Raw genomic sequence first — 5,298 nt, forward strand, 5'->3', positions numbered from 1 at the left:
TTGTTCCACAATTTATAAGAGGAAAATCTTTCTTATAACTTTGTGAACAACCTTCAAAACTAACTTCAATGGGAGCAGAGAGGTTTGCAGAGACAATAATGGATAATAATGGGCAGCTGAGGAGTGATTTAGAAAATCTGAGCTGAGTTTTCACAAAATCACCCCTCTAAGAAACGCCGGCATAGTGCAGAAGGTGACTAGGAGTCATATACATGTTCATGAATTCCTTTATTTTTCCACTGAAGCATTTTATTTGCAGGTATGTATTACATCCCTAAAAAAAGAATCCCAGGATTTTCCCTCCTGCGTGTTTTCACCTGGCTTCTTCACGGTCTGTGATGCCCACTGAGGTTGTCAGTACGGGACAGAAGCAGGCCGCTCTGCCATTTTTCTAGCTCTTTGAGTTGCTCATCGAATCTGGGCAGGATTAGTCCACACTTATTTAACCTGCCTATGATGTTCACAACAATTTTCCTAACTCTGTGGTCATCCCCAATTTCAAATTCACCAGTGCAGCTATGCTTCGTCATCACAGTTAGAAACCGGATGATGGCGTTGGAGCACGGCCTTAGGAGAACCTGGTGTTTGTCTCTCTCTTCAGCATTGTTGATACTCCTGAGACCATCAGCCAGGACATTCACAGGCACCACTGTGGTGGCACAAAAATATGGCAGAAAGAGTTCATGAATTCATAATGTGATCCCTGGAAATGCCCTGGAGGAGACAATGTAAATGATGGTTTGTACCCAGGACACTGGAACGTAAACTCCCGGTGAGAAGCTGGAGTGGACACAGTTTGTGCTACCCAGATCCCTCCAGGTCCCTTCCACTCTTTCTGTGGGCCCCTTCACCAACTCTGGTGTGCTTTTGCTTCCAACAGCCCGCACTTGCAAAGCTAATTTGGAGGACTGCCCTGGGGCTGCTGGAGCCACTTTGCCCAAGAACACAGAAAACCTGAAGTGCCTAGAAGTTTACAGAGGAAGACTAAAAAAGTACAGGAGTGTAAAACTCAGCTCTCTTGCTTTGCAGTGGGAGAGCACTGAAGCCTAATCTACATTCCAAAGTTCTCCTCTGCAATCGAGCTACTGCTACCTTCTTGGGAGTTCCTGAAATCACAGGTGATGGCTTTGTCCTCTTCCCAATTGCACTTCCGCCAGTGCCTTAATCAATCACTGACACACAATCCTCTTTTCAGTCTTCCCACAGATCAAAATAGAATAAATCCTGTCTCCTGAGGACTGCCATGGATAAAAAAGAATCAAACCTAAAATAAAAGAGAATGTCAGGATACGTGACATTCACAGCAGCATTGTTCATAACAGCTGAAACATGGAAGTGAGCCAAATGTCCACCAGTGGATGACTGGATGAACAAAATGTGGCATGTACATGCAGTGGGACATTATTCCACCTTAAAAAGGAAGGAAATTCCAACCCATGCTACAGCGTGGACGAACCTGGAGAACATTATGCTAAGTGGAATAAGCCAGTCACAAGAAGACAAATACTGTATGATCCCACTTACATAAGGTATTTAGCGTATAAGCATGAGGCATTAAATACATAGAGACAGAAAGCAGAATGGTGGTTGCCAGGGGTTGGTTGGGATTGGGGAATGGCCAGTTATTTTTAATGGATATGGAGTTTTAGTTTTACAAGATGAAAGGAGTTCTGGACATGGGTGGTGGTAATGGCTGCACAACAATCTGAATACGTTTAATACCATTGAACCAACCACACAGTCAAAAATGATGGTCAATTTTACATTGTGTGTATTTTACCACAATAAACAGCTGACAGCTATCTGGGGGGAAGGCACTGGGTGAGGGTGGTGAAGGGGTTGAGAAAAAAAGAGAGAAAATACTCATGCACATGGACAACAGTGTGGTGATTGCCAGGGGGAAGATGGGAGGGAGAAGGTGGAGGAGGGTATGCGGGGATGAACGGTAATGGAAGGAGACTTGACTTGGGGTGGTGAACACACAATACAGTACACAGGTGATGTGTTGTGCAATTGTGCACCTGAAACCTGCACAATTTTGTTAACCAGTGTCACGCCAATAGAAAAAAAAAAAAAGACTATCTTCAAAGGAATAAACACTAGACTGCTTTAAAATTTTTTTAAAAACTAGAAAAGAAAGAGAATGTAAGATCCTTATCTGGAGTTCATTCGTGGAACATGGGACACTAGACCTGCAAAGAACTACTGGAGGTCATATACAGTATGGAGCTACTGGAGCACCTCTAGAATATCTTCCATGCTGGCCCAGGGAAACAGGCCTTACGTTCCAGACATCCAAAGAGGGCAGTAAAAGGCTGAGAAAAAAGGCTGAGAGAGTCTAACAGCCCTCCTTGGAATCAACAGTCTTCTAAGAGTCACTAGGTTAATATTCGAGCAAGAGAAGCAGGATATCAAGATTGCCAGGTAGAGGAGATCACTCACCAACAGCTACAGATGAGACTTTAATAATAGTCAGTAGGAATTTATAAGCCACCCATAGGATAGCTCCCAGGGATTTGCCGGGGCGCAGGCTCAGAGTCTGAGAGTTATTACATCTTCTAGGGGAGATGTTATGCATACAAATCACCCCCATCACAAAAGACAAGACATGATGTACACCATGAGGAAAACACAAGTTGAATTCTATGAAAATGCAGAGTAGAAAACTCTACTTCTAGATGAGGAGATTCGCAGCAGCTGGGAGTATGTAACGAAAGAATGCAAATGATGTGTTGCAGAAAGTTAAGCACCTAGAGATTTAGGAGGAGCTGTGACATGTTACAAATGCCATGGTATATTGATTAAAGCATTTATTGACTCCAGCTAACTCTGGACTTACTCAAGTGTTACTCACCTTTAAATGTCACACACGGACACTCAAGAATTGCAGATGTTCCTACGATACACAAAGTCATTTGTTACACATGCTCAGAGGTCACACACCAATTCAAAAGTCTCTATTCACTGCCTGCTTATCCAGAGGGCTAAAGGGAGAATTTCAGCAGAGCAGTCAAATTCATTCTTCATGGAATCCCCCTTCCTCGTAAGGTTCTGTCTAAAGGGAGGGTCGATTTGCTCTACACACCTCCAGAAACTCACAAAGGGATGAACGCTTCCCCTAAAGGCTAGGTTTCGCTGACCTTCATAGCATTAATTAATAACAACAACTGTGGTCACATCCTGTCACACACAAACTCAGGACATTAACAAATCCATACGCTTTGTGTTGATTATAATCCATAACAGAGGACTCTTTAATAATGTGAAAATAAAAGCCACAGAAAGAGAAACGCTTATACTCATAGTCTTTCCAACCAAACCAAGCCCTTCTCCAGAGTTTCTCATCTCAGCGAGGGGCTCGCAGTTCACACAAGTCTCAGCAACAGTCTGTACGTCACCCTTGTCTTCTCTCTATCTCCTGCACCCACACCCAGGTAATCGCCGTGTCCTGTTACGCCTGCCTCGCTAACACTTCTGTTCCTCCGTCTTCACTCCCATTGCCTTAGTTCAGGCATAACCACAGCTTACTCACCACTCGGACAACTTTCGGTCTCTCCACATTCACTCTTGACTCCCTCCAGCTGGTTCTCCATATTACAGCCATAGTTGTCTTTCTGAAGTGCAGATGTTAAGGATAAATTCCAAATACCTATAATTTTTGAGGGGAAAATAAGGATGTGCATTATACACGGGTAGTAAGTGAAATACCTTGTATCTGATCTTACGTTTTGTAATTATTTGTTACATAAAATTTCTCATACCATAATAAGTTCAAAAATAAATGCTAAAATTCCTTTATAATACAAAAAAAAACAAGTATCTAAATATAAATAAATAAAAATTGAGTTAAAAATTTAAATTGAAAGATTTTTTTCCTGGAAGTTTAGGCCAAAAATGTGGGTGCACATTATGCATGGGAGTGCATTATACGCGGCAAAATGAGGTAATTTACAAGACAAATATGACTTTTTCAGGCTCCCAACAGAGAACTCATGACGCACACAAAATGGGAAATTGAGAATATAATGAAAAAATTATTTTCAAAGGACTAGGCAGGATTTAGGGCCTAGTAACAGTGGAGCGGCCACCTGCCTCAGTTTGGCCACCACGACTTAGCAGTTCCTGGGACGCAGGTCTTCCAGTCTGAAACCCAGAAAGTCCCAGGCAAATCCAGGAAGAGCTGTTCACACTCCGTTACAACTGGAAACATCACCACTGTAGGTCTGAAAGAGCATAAGAAGGAAGTGATTACCAGAACCCAGAGAGGAAAGCTGTGTGAAGAAGGTCACTTCACAAAAGCTATGGCATTGGAAGAGGAATGAAACCCAACCTACGAACACCCAGCAGGAAGGAAGCCAGAAAAATAAAGACCCAGAGATCACACTCTTTGTGCCTTCCCATCTCCTGTCAGTGACTCCCATTGATATACAGAAGGTCAAAAGAGATGACTTGATGTGGTCCTGTGGGCCAGTCTGGGAGAGGCCAAAGAGGGCAAACAAAAAAGTGGTAGCATAAGGAGAACTCAGTCTGACATTTCTGGCTTTGAAGACAGAGGAACGGGGCCACAGTCCACGGAATGCAGTGGCCTCTAAAAGCTAGAAAAGTCGAGAAAGTGGATTCTCCCCTGAAGCCCCCAGAAGACACATATCCCTGCCAATACCTTGATTTTAGGCTAGTGAGACCTGTTTCAAACTTCCAATCTCCAGAGCTACAGGAAAATAAATTTGTGTCATTTCAAGCCACCATGTTTGCGGTAATTTACAGTAGGGATGGAAAACTAATACGAAAGAAACTTTGAGAGCATCTAACATCTCAGCCAATACCTAAGCTCAGCCAGGGCTTTGACTGGTGTGAGAACCGACTTCACTCTGTTGACAGTGTGGAGTTTGTGAAGGTCCTTGAGCTGGGAGTGACATACTCAGAGCTATGCTTCAGAAAGAATATTCAGCCTCCTCCTACCTTCAGCATGGGTGAGATGGGAAGAAGGAATGCCTGAGTGAAGGGGAATCAGTTAGAAGGCTACTGTGAAAGTCTGGTTAAGAATTTCCACGGTGATTTCACTGGGTAAGTGTGGGCTTACCCTGACCGCCATGGCTCAGTCAGTTGGGCGTCATCCCAGAAGGTAAAGGTTGGTTCGTTCCATTCCTAGTCAGGGCACAAGCCTGGGTTGCGGGTTCATCTCCAGTTGGGGCACATTCGACAGGCAGCTGATTGAAGTTTCTCTCTCACATTAATGTTTCTCTCCCTCTCTTCCTCCCTCCCATCCCCTCTCTCTAAAAGTAAGTAAATAAAATCTTT

At 43.5% G+C, this 5,298-nt stretch overlaps 1 pseudogene; it reads right to left on the minus strand.

Moving 5' to 3' along the window:
- Nucleotides 1-274: 274 nt before the first annotated feature.
- On the minus strand, nt 275-3,593 carry LOC112304361 (small ribosomal subunit protein uS8 pseudogene; annotated as a pseudogene).
- Between the last annotated feature and the right edge of the window lie 1,705 nt (nt 3,594-5,298).

This window comes from Desmodus rotundus, chromosome 1 (assembly GCF_022682495.2).
Source record: "Desmodus rotundus isolate HL8 chromosome 1, HLdesRot8A.1, whole genome shotgun sequence".
NCBI lineage: Eukaryota > Metazoa > Chordata > Mammalia > Chiroptera > Phyllostomidae > Desmodus > Desmodus rotundus.